Source organism: Heptranchias perlo, chromosome 23, assembly GCF_035084215.1.
Source record: "Heptranchias perlo isolate sHepPer1 chromosome 23, sHepPer1.hap1, whole genome shotgun sequence".
Lineage (NCBI taxonomy): Eukaryota > Metazoa > Chordata > Chondrichthyes > Hexanchiformes > Hexanchidae > Heptranchias > Heptranchias perlo.
The window spans coordinates 3,133,388-3,146,583 of NC_090347.1; positions in this window are offsets into that span (position 1 = coordinate 3,133,388).

Consider the following 13,196-nt stretch of genomic DNA (forward strand, 5'->3'; position numbering starts at 1 on the left):
ATGGAGTATCAGTACACAGTGACCTGGAGTATCAGTAACAAAGTGACCTGGAGTATCAGTACACAGTGACCTGGAGTATCAGTACACAGTGTCATGGAGTATCAGTACACAGTGACCTGAAGTATCAGTACACAGTGAGCTGGAGTATCAGTACACAGTGAGCTGGAGTATCAATACACAGTGACCTGGAGTATCAGCACCAAATGACCTGGAGTATCAGCACCCAGTGACCTGAAGTATCAGTACACAGTGAGCTATAGTATCAGTAGACAGTGTGTTGGAGTATCAGTACACAGTGACCTGGAGCATCAGTGCACAGTGACCTGGAGCATCAGTGCACAGTGACCTGGAGTATCAGTGCACAGCGACCTGGAGTATCAGTACACAGTGACCTGGAGTATCAGTACACAGTGACCTGGAGTATCAGTACACAGTGACCTGGAGTATCAGTACACAGCGACCTGGAGTATCAGTACACAGTGACCTGGAGTATCAGTACACAGTGACCTGGAGTACCAGCACACAGTGACCTGGAGTATCAGTACACAGTGACCTGGAGTATCAGTAGACAGTGACCTGGAGTACCAGCACACAGTGACCTGGAGTATCAGTACACAGTGACCTGGAGTATCAGTACACAGTGACCTGGAGTATCAGTACACAGCGACCTGGAGTATCAGTACACAGTGACCTGGAGTATCAGTACACAGCGACCTGGAGTATCAGTACACAGTGACCTGGAGTATCAGTACACAGTGACCTGGAGTACCAGCACACAGTGACCTGGAGTATCAGTACACAGTGACCTGGAGTATCAGTAGACAGTGACCTGGAGTACCAGCACACAGTGACCTGGAGTATCAGTACACAGTGACCTGGAGTATCAGTACACAGTGATATGGAGTATCAGTACACAGTGACCTGGAGTATCAGTAACAAAGTGACCTGGAGTATCAGTACACAGTGACCTGGAGTATCAGTACACAGTGTCATGGAGTATCAGTACACAGTGACCTGAAGTATCAGTACACAGTGAGCTGGAGTATCAGTACACAGTGAGCTGGAGTATCAATACACAGTGACCTGGAGTATCAGCACCAAATGACCTGGAGTATCAGCACCCAGTGACCTGAAGTATCAGTACACAGTGAGCTATAGTATCAGTAGACAGTGTGTTGGAGTATCAGTACACAGTGACCTGGAGCATCAGTGCACAGTGACCTGGAGTATCAGTGCACAGTGACATGGAGTATCAGTGCACAGTGACCTGGAGTATCAGTACACAGTGACCTGGAGTATCAGTACACAGCGACCTGGAGTATCAGTACACAGTGACCTGGAGTATCAGTACACAGTGACCTGGAGTATCAGTACACAGTGACCTGGAGTATCAGTACACAGCGACCTGGAGTATCAGTACACAGTGACCTGGAGTATCAGTACACAGTGACCTGGAGTACCAGCACACAGTGACCTGGAGTATCAGTACACAGTGACCTGGAGTATCAGTAGACAGTGACCTGGAGTACCAGCACACAGTGACCTGGAGTATCAGTACACAGTGACCTGGAGTATCAGTACACAGTGACCTGGAGTATCAGTACACAGCGACCTGGAGTATCAGTACACAGTGACCTGGAGTATCAGTACACAGCGACCTGGAGTATCAGTACACAGTGACCTGGAGTATCAGTACACAGTGACCTGGAGTACCAGCACACAGTGACCTGGAGTATCAGTACACAGTGACCTGGAGTATCAGTAGACAGTGACCTGGAGTACCAGCACACAGTGACCTGGAGTATCAGTACACAGTGACCTGGAGTATCAGTACACAGTGACCTGGAGTATCAGTACACAGTGACCTGGAGTACCAGCACACAGTGACCTGGAGTATCAGTACACAGTGACCTGGAGTATCAGTACACAGTGACCTGGAGTATCAGTACACAGTGACCTGGAGTATCAGCACACAGTGACCTGGAGTATCAGTACACAGTGACCTGGAGTATCAGTACACAGTGACCTGGAGTATCAGTACACAGTGACCTGGAGTATCAGTACACAGTGACCTGGAGTATCAGTACACAGTGACCTGGAGTATCAGTACACAGTGAGCTGGAGTATCAGTACACGGTGTCATGGAGTATCAGTACACAGTGACCTGGAGTATCAGTACACAGTGACCTGGAGTATCTGTACACAGAGATCTGGAGTATCAGTACACAGTGACCTGGAGTATCAGTACACAGTGACCTGGAGTATCAGTACACAGTGACCTGGAGTATCAATACACGGTGTCATGGAGTATCAGTACACAGTGACCTGGAGTATCAGTACACAGTCATACGGAGTATCAGTACACAGTGACCTGGGGTATCAGTGCACAGTCATATGGAGTATCAGTGTACAGTGTCATGGAGTATCAATACACAGTGTCATGGAGTATCAATACACAGTGAACTGGAGTATCAGTACACAGTCATATGGAGTATCAGTGCACAGTGACCTGGGGTATCAGTGCACAGTGTCATGGAGTATCAGTACACAGTGAACTGGAGTATCAGTACACAATGACATGGAGTATCACCACCCAGCGACCTGGAGTATCAGTACACAGTGAACTGGAGTATCAGTACACAGTGTCATGGAGTATCAGTACACAGTGACCTGGAGTATCAGTACACAGTGATATGGAGTATCAGTACACAGTGACCTGGAGTATCAGTAACAAAGTGACCTGGAGTATCAGTACACAGTGACCTGGAGTATCAGTACACAGTGTCATGGATTATCAGTACACAGTGACCTGAAGTATCAGTACACAGTGAGCTGGAGTATCAGTACACAGTGAGCTGGAGTATCAATACACAGTGACCTGGAGTATCAGCACCAAATGACCTGGAGTATCAGCACCCAGTGACCTGAAGTATCAGTACACAGTGAGCTATAGTTTCAGTAGACAGTGTGTTGGAGTATCAGTACACAGTGACCTGGAGTATCAGTGCACAGTGACCTGGAGTATCAGTACACAGTGACCTGGAGTATCAGTGCACAGTGACCTGGAGTATCAGTACACAGTGACTTGGAGTATCAGTACACAGTGACCTGGAGTATCAGTACACAGTGTCATGGAGTATCAATACACAGTGTCATGGAATATCAATACACAGTGAACTGGAGTATCAGTACACAGTCATATGGAGTATCAGTGCACAGTGAGCTTGGGTATCAGTGCACAGTGTAATGGAGTATCAGTACACAGTGAACTGGAGTATCAGTACACAATGACATGGAGTATCACCACCCAGCGACCTGGAGTATCAGTACACAGTGACCTGGAGTATCAGTACACAGTGTCATGGAGTATCAGTACACAGTGACCTGGAGTATCAGTAACAAAGTGACCTGGAGTATCAGTACACAGTGACCTGGAGTATCAGTACACAGTGACATGGAGTATCAGTACACAGTGACCTGGAGTATCAGTACACAGTGACCTGGAGTATCAGTACACAGTGACCTGGAGTATCAGTACACAGTGACCTGGAGTACCAGCACACAGTGACCTGGAGTATCAGTACACAGTGACCTGGAGTATCAGTACACAGTGACCTGGAGTATCAGCACACAGTGACCTGGAGTATCAGTACACAGTGACCTGGAGTATCAGTACACAGTGAGCTGGAGTATCAGTACACAGTGACCTGGAGTATCAGTACACAGTGACCTGGAGTATCAGTACACAGTGACCTGGAGTATCAGTACACAGTGAGCTGGAGTATCAGTACACGGTGTCATGGAGTATCAGTACACAGTGACCTGGAGTATCAGTACACAGTGACCTGGAGTATCTGTACACAGAGATCTGGAGTATCAGTACACAGTGACCTGGAGTATCAGTACACAGTGATATGGAGTATCAGTACACAGTGACCTGGAGTATCAGTGCACAGTGACCTGGAGTATCAGTGCACAGTGACCTGGAGTATCAGTACACAGTGACTTGGAGTATCAGTACACAGTGACCTGGAGTATCAGTACACAGTGTCATGGAGTATCAATACACAGTGTCATGGAATATCAATACACAGTGAACTGGAGTATCAGTACACAGTCATATGGAGTATCAGTGCACAGTGACCTTGGGTATCAGTGCACAGTGTAATGGAGTATCAGTACACAGTGAACTGGAGTATCAGTACACAATGACATGGAGTATCACCACCCAGCGACCTGGAGTATCAGTACACAGTGACCTGGAGTATCAGTACACAGTGTCATGGAGTATCAGTACACAGTGACCTGGAGTATCAGTAACAAAGTGACCTGGAGTATCAGTACACAGTGACCTGGAGTATCAGTACACAGTGACATGGAGTATCAGTACACAGTGACCTGGAGTATCAGTACACAGTGATATGGAGTATCAGTACACAGTGACCTGGAGTATCAGTACACAGTGACCTGGAGTATCAGTACACAGTGACCTGGAGTACCAGCACACAGTGACCTGGAGAATCAGTACACAGTGACCTGGAGTATCAGTACACAGTGACCTGGAGTATCAGCACACAGTGACCTGGAGTATCAGTACACAGTGACCTGGAGTATCAGTACACAGTGAGCTGGAGTATCAGTACACAGTGACCTGGAGTATCAGTACACAGTGACCTGGAGTATCAGTACACAGTGACCTGGAGTATCAGTACACAGTGAGCTGGAGTATCAGTACACGGTGTCATGGAGTATCAGTACACAGTGACCTGGAGTATCAGTACACAGTGACCTGGAGTATCTGTACACAGAGATCTGGAGTATCAGTACACAGTGACCTGGAGTATCAGTACACAGTGATATGGAGTATCAGTACACAGTGACCTGGAGTATCAGTAACAAAGTGACCTGGAGTATCAGTACACAGTGACCTGGAGTATCAGTACACAGTGTCATGGAGTATCAGTACACAGTGACCTGAAGTATCAGTACACAGTGAGCTGGAGTATCAGTACACAGTGAGCTGGAGTATCAATACACAGTGACCTGGAGTATCAGCACCAAATGACCTGGAGTATCAGCACCCAGTGACCTGAAGTATCAGTACACAGTGAGCTATAGTATCAGTAGACAGTGTGTTGGAGTATCAGTACACAGTGACCTGGAGCATCAGTGCACAGTGACCTGGAGTATCAGTGCACAGTGACATGGAGTATCAGTGCACAGTGACCTGGAGTATCAGTACACAGTGACTTGGAGTATCAGTACACAGTGACCTGGAGTATCAGTACACAGTGACCTGGGGTATCAGTGCACAGTGTCATGGAGTATCAGTACACCGTGTCATGGAGTATCAGTGCACAGTGTCATGAAGTATCAATACACAGTGAACTGGAGTATCAGTACACAATGACATGGAGTATCACCACCCAGCGACCTGGAGTATCAGTACACAGTGACCTGGAGTATCAGTACACAGTGTCATGGAGTATCAGTAACAAAGTGACCTGGAGTATCAGTACACAGTGACCTGGAGTATCAGTACACAGTGTCATGGAGTATCAGTACACAGTGAACTGAAGTATCAGTGCACAGTGAGCTGGAGCATCAGTGCACAGTGACCTGGAGTATCAGTGCACAGTGACATGGAGTATCAGTGCACAGTGACCTGGAGTATCAGTACACAGTGACTTGGAGTATCAGTACACAGTGACCTGGAGTATCAGTACACAGTGACCTGGGGTATCAGTGCACAGTGTCATGGAGTATCAGTACACCGTGTCATGGAGTATCAGTGCACAGTGTCATGAAGTATCAATACACAGTGAACTGGAGTATCAGTACACAATGACATGGAGTATCACCACCCAGCGACCTGGAGTATCAGTACACAGTGACCTGGAGTATCAGTACACAGTGTCATGGAGTATCAGTACACAGTGACCTGGAGTATCAGTACACAGTGTCATGGAGTATCAGTACACAGTGACCTGAAGTATCAGTACACAGTGAGCTGGAGTATCAGTACACAGTGACCTGGAGTATCAGCAACCAATGACCTGGAGTATCAGCACCCAGTGACCTGAAGTACCAGCACACAGTGAGCTTTAGTATCATTAGACAGTGTGTTGGAGTATCAGTACACAGTGACCTGGAGTATCAGTGCACAGTGACCTGGAGTATCAGTACACAGTGACCTGGAGTATCAGTACACAGTGACCTGGAGTACCAGCACACAGTGACCTGGAGTATCAGTACACAGTGACCTGGAGTATCAGTACACAGTGACCTGGAGTATCAGTACACAGTGACCTGGAGTACCAGCACACAGTGACCTGGAGTATCAGTACACAGTGACCTGGAGTATCAGTACACAGTGACCTGGAGTACCAGCACACAGTGACCTGGAGTATCAGTATACAGTGACCTGGAGTATCAGTACACAGTGACCTGGAGTATCAGTACACAGTGACCTGGAGTACCAGCACACATTGACCTGGAGTATCAGTACACAGTGACCTGGAGTATCAGTACACAGTGACCTGGAGTATCAGCACACAGTGACCTGGAGTATCAGCACACAGTGACCTGGAGTATCAGTACATAGTGACCTAGAGTATCAGTACACAGTGACCTGGAGTATCAGCACACAGTGACCTGGAGTATCAGTACACAGTGACCTGGAGTATCAGTACACAGTGACCTGGAGTATCAGTACACAGTGACCTGGAGTATCAGTACACAGTGACCTGGAGTATCAGTACACAGTGACCTGGAGTATCAGTACACGGTGTCATGGAGTATCAGTACACAGTGACCTGGAGTATCAGTACACAGTGTCATGGAGTATCAGTACACAGTGACCTGGAGTATCAGTACACAGTGACCTGGAGTATCAGTACACAGTGTCATGGAGTATCAATACACAGTGTCATGGAGTATCAATACACAGTGAACTGGAGTATCAGTACACAGTCATATGGAGTATCAGTGCACAGTGACCTGGGGTATCAGTGCACAGTGTCATGGAGTATCAGTACACCGTGTCATGGAGTATCAGTGCAAAGTGTCATGAAGTATCAATACACAGTGAACTGGAGTATCAGTACACAATGACATGGAATATCACCACCCAGCGACCTGGAGTATCAGTACACAGTGTCATGGAGTATCAGTACACAGTGACCTGGAGTATCAGTAACAAAGTGACCTGGAGTATCAGTACACAGTGACCTGGAGTATCAGTACACAGTGTCATGGAGTATCAGTACACAGTGAACTGAAGTATCAGTGCACAGTGAGCTGGAGTATCAGTACACAGTGACCTGGAGTATCAGCACCCAATGACCTGGAGTATCAGCACCCAGTGACCTGAAGTACCAGCACACAGTGAGCTATAGTATCAGTAGACAGTGTGTTGGAGTATCAGTACACAGTGACCTGGAGTATCAGTACACAGTGACCTGGAGTATCAGCACCCAATGACCTGGAGTATCAGCACCCAGTGACCTGAAGTACCAGCACACAGTGAGCTATAGTATCAGTAGACAGTGTGTTGGAGTATCAGTACACAGTGACCTGGAGTATCAGTACACAGTGACCTGGAGTACCAGCACACAGTGACCTGGAGTATCAGTACACAGTGACCTGGAGTATCAGTACACAGTGACCTGGAGTATCAGTACACAGTGACCTGGAGTACCAGCACACAGTGACCTGGAGTATCAGTACACAGTGACCTGGAGTATCAGTACACAGTGACCTGGAGTATCAGTAACAAAGTGACCTGGAGTATCAGTACACAGTGACCTGGAGTATCAGTACACAGTGTCATGGAGTATCAGTACACAGTGAACTGAAGTATCAGTACACAGTGAGCTGGAGTATCAGTACACAGTGACCTGGAGTATCAGCACCCAATGACCTGGAGTATCAGCACCCAGTGACCTGAAGTACCAGCACACAGTGAGCTATAGTATCAGTAGACAGTGTGTTGGAGTATCAGTACACAGTGACCTGGAGTATCAGTACACAGTGACCTGGAGTACCAGCACACAGTGACCTGGAGTATCAGTACACAGTGACCTGGAGTATCAGCACACAGTGACCTGGAGTATCAGCACACAGTGACCTGGAGTATCAGCACCCAGTGACCTGAAGTACCAGCACACAGTGAGCTATAGTATCAGTAGACAGTGTGTTGGAGTATCAGTACACAGTGACCTGGAGTATCAGTGCACAGTGACCTGGAGTATCAGTACACAGTGACCTGGAGTATCAGTACACAGTGACCTGGAGTACCAGCACACAGTGACCTGGAGTATCAGTACACAGTGACCTGGAGTATCAGTAGACAGTGACCTGGAGTATCAGCACACAGTGACCTGGAGTATCAGCACACAGTGACCTGGAGTATCAGTACACAGTGACCTAGAGTATCAGTACACAGTGACCTGGAGTATCAGCACACAGTGACCTGGAGTATCAGTACACAGTGACCTGGAGTATCAGTACACAGTGTCATGAAGTATCAATACACAGTGAACTGGAGTATCAGTACACAATGACATGGAGTATCACCACCCAGCGACCTGGAGTATCAGTACACAGTGACCTGGAGTATCAGTAACAAAGTGACCTGGAGTATCAGTACACAGTGACCTGGAGTATCAGTACACAGTGTCATGGAGTATCAGTACACAGTGACCTGAAGTATCAGTACACAGTGAGCTGGAGTATCAGTACACAGTGACCTGGAGTATCAGCACCCAATGACCTGGAGTATCAGCACCCAGTGACCTGAAGTACAGCACACAGTGAGCTATAGTATCAGTAGACAGTGTGTTGGAGTATCAGTACACAGTGACCTGGAGTATCAGTGCACAGTGACCTGGAGTATCAGTACACAGTGACCTGGAGTATCAGTACACAGTGACCTGGAGTACCAGCACACAGTGACCTGGAGTATCAGTACACAGTGACCTGGAGTATCAGTACACAGTGACCTGGAGTATCAGTACACAGTGACCTGGAGTACCAGCACACAGTGACCTGGAGTATCAGTACACAGTGACCTGGAGTATCAGTACACAGTGACCTGGAGTACCAGCACACAGTGACCTGGAGTATCAGTGCACAGTGACCTGGAGTATCAGTACACAGTGACCTGGAGTACCAGCACACAGTGACCTGGAGTATCAGTATACAGTGACCTGGAGTATCAGTACACAGTGACCTGGAGTATCAGTACACAGTGACCTGGAGTACCAGCACACAGTGACCTGGAGTATCAGTACACAGTGACCTGGAGTATCAGTACACAGTGACCTGGAGTATCAGCACACAGTGACCTGGAGTATCAGCACACAGTGACCTGGAGTATCAGTACACAGTGACCTGGAGTATCAGTACACAGTGTCATGGAGTATCAATACACAGTGAACTGGAGTATCAGTACACAGTCATATGGAGTATCAGTGCACAGTGTCATGGAGTATCAGTACACCGTGTCATGGAGTATCAGTGCAAAGTGTCATGAAGTATCAATACACAGTGAACTGGAGTATCAGTACACAATGACATGGAGTATCACCACCCAGCGACCTGGAGTATCAGTACACAGTGACCTGGAGTATCAGTACACAGTGTCATGGAGTATCAGTACACAGTGACCTGGAGTATCAGTAACAAAGTGACCTGGAGTATCAGTACACAGTGACCTGGAGTATCAGTACACAGTGTCATGGAGTATCAGTACACAGTGACCTGAAGTATCAGTACACAGTGAGCTGGAGTATCAGTACACAGTGACCTGGAGTATCAGCACCCAATGACCTGGAATATCAGCACCCAGTGACCTGAAGTACCAGCACACAGTGAGCTATAGTATCAGTAGACAGTGTGTTGGAGTATCAGTACACAGTGACCTGGAGTATCAGTGCACAGTGACCTGGAGTATCAGTACACAGTGACCTGGAGTATCAGTACACAGTGACCTGGAGTACCAGCACACAGTGACCTGGAGTATCAGTACACAGTGACCTGGAGTATCAGTACACAGTGACCTGGAGTATCAGTACACAGTGACCTGGAGTACCAGCACACAGTGACCTGGAGTATCAGTACACAGTGACCTGGAGTATCAGTATACAGTGACCTGGAGTATCAGTACACAGTGACCTGGAGTATCAGTACACAGTGACCTGGAGTACCAGCACACAGTGACCTGGAGTATCAGTACACAGTGACCTGGAGTATCAGTACACAGTGACCTGGAGTATCAGCACACAGTGACCTGGAGTATCAGCACACAGTGACCTGGAGTATCAGCACCCAGGGACCTGAAGTACCAGCACACAGTGAGCTATAGTGTCAGTAGACAGTGTGTTGGAGTATCAGTACACAGTGACCTGGAGTATCAGTGCACAGTGACCTGGAGTATCAGTACACAGTGACCTGGAGTATCAGTACACAGTGACCTGGAGTACCAGCACACAGTGACCTGGAGGATCAGTACACAGTGACCTGGAGTATCAGTACACAGTGACCTGGAGTATCAGTACACAGTGACCTGGAGTACCAGCACACAGTGACCTGGAGTATCAGTACACAGTGACCTGGAGTATCAGTACACAGTGACCTGGAGTATCAGTATACAGTGACCTGGAGTATCAGTACACAGTGACCTGGAGTATCAGTACACAGTGACCTGGAGTACCAGCACACAGTGACCTGGAGTATCAGTACACAGTGACCTGGAGTATCAGTACACAGTGACCTGGAGTATCAGCACACAGTGACCTGGAGTATCAGCACACAGTGACCTGGAGTATCAGTACACAGTGACCTGGAGTATCAGCACACAGTGACCTGGAGTATCAGTACACAGTGACCTGGAGTATCAGTACACAGTGACCTGGAGTATCAGTACACAGTGACCTGGAGTATCAGTACACAGTGACCTGGAGTATCAGTACACGGTGTCATGGAGTATCAGTACACAGTGACCTGGAGTATCAGTACACAGTCATATGGAGTATCAGTACAGAGTGACCTGGGGTATCAGTGCACAGTCATATGGAGTATCAGTGTACAGTGTCATGGAGTATCAATACACAGTGTCATGGAGTATCAATACACAGTGAACTGGAGTATCAGTACACAGTCATATGGAGTATCAGTACACAGTGACCTGGGGTATCAGTGCACAGTGTCATGGAGTATCAGTACACAGTGTCATGGAGTATCAATACACAGTGAATTGGAGTATCAGTACACAATGACATGGAGTATCACCACCCAGCGACCTGGAGTATCAGTACACAGTGACCTGGAGTATCAGTACACAGTGTCATGGAGTATCAGTACACAGTGACCTGGAGTATCAGTACACAGCGACCTGAAGTATCAGTACACAGTGAGCTGGAGTATCAGTACACAGTGAACTGGAGTATCAGTACACAGTGTCATGGAGTATCAGTACACAGTGACCTGGAGTATCAGTACACAGTGATATGGAGTATCAGTACACAGTGACCTGGAGTATCAGTAACAAAGTGATCTGGAGTATCAGTACACAGTGACCTGGAGTATCAGTACACAGTGTCATGGAGTATCAGTACACAGTGACCTGAAGTATCAGTACACAGTGAGCTGGAGTATCAGTACACAGTGAGCTGGAGTATCAGTACACAGTGACCTGGAGTATCAGCACCCAATGACCTGGAGTATCAGCACCCAGTGACCTGAAGTATCAGTACACAGTGAGCTATAGTATCAGTAGACAGTGTGTTGCAGTATCAGTACACAGTGACCTGGAGTATCAGTGCACAGTGACCTGGAGTATCAGTATACAGTGACCTGGAGTATCAGTGCACAGTGACCTGGAGTATCAGTACACAGTGACTTGGAGTATCAGTACACAGTGACCTGGAGTATCAGTACACAGTGTCATGGAGTATCAATACACAGTGTCATGGAGTATCAATACACAGTGAACTGGAGTATCAGTACACAGTCATATGGAGTATCAGTACACAGTGACCTGGGGTATTAGTGCACAGTGTCATGGAGTATCAGTACACAGTGTCATGGAGTATCAGTGCACAGTGTCATGAAGTATCAATACACAGTGAACTGGAGTATCAGTACACAATGACATGGAGTATCACCACCCAGCGACCTGGAGTATCAGTACACAGTGACCTGGAGTATCAGTACACAGTGTCATGGAGTATCAGTACACAGTGACCTGGAGTATCAGTAACAAAGTGACCTGGAGTATCAGTACACAGTGACCTGGAGTATCAGTACACAGTGTCATGGAGTATCAGTACACAGTGACCTGAAGTATCAGTACACAGTGAGCTGGAGTATCAGTACACAGTGACCTGGAGTATCAGCACCCAATGACCTGGAGTATCAGCACCCAGTGACCTGAAGTACCAGCACACAGTGAGCTATAGTATCAGTAGACAGTGTGTTGGAGTATCAGTACACAGTGACCTGGAGTATCAGTGCACAGTGACCTGGAGTATCAGTACACAGTGACCTGGAGTATCAGTACACAGTGACCTGGAGTACCAGCACACAGTGACCTGGAGTATCAGTACACAGTCATATGGAGTATCAGTACACAGTGACCTGGAGTATCAGTACACAGTGACCTGGAGTACCAGCACACAGTGACCTGGAGTATCAGTACACAGTGACCTGGAGTATCAGTATACAGTGACCTGGAGTATCAGTACACAGTGACCTGGAGTATCAGTACACAGTGACCTGGAGTACCAGCACACAGTGACCTGGAGTATCAGTACACAGTGACCTGGAGTATCAGTACACAGTGACCTGGAGTATCAGCACACAGTGACCTGGAGTATCAGCACACAGTGACCTGGAGTATCAGCACCCAGGGACCTGAAGTACCAGCACACAGTGAGCTATAGTGTCAGTAGACAGTGTGTTGGAGTATCAGTACACAGTGACCTGGAGTATCAGTGCACAGTGACCTGGAGTATCAGTACACAGTGACCTGGAGTATCAGTACACAGTGACCTGGAGTACCAGCACACAGTGACCTGGAGGATCAGTACACAGTGACCTGGAGTATCAGTACACAGTGACCTGGAGTATCAGTACACAGTGACCTGGAGTACCAGCACACAGTGACCTGGAGTATCAGTACACAGTGACCTGGA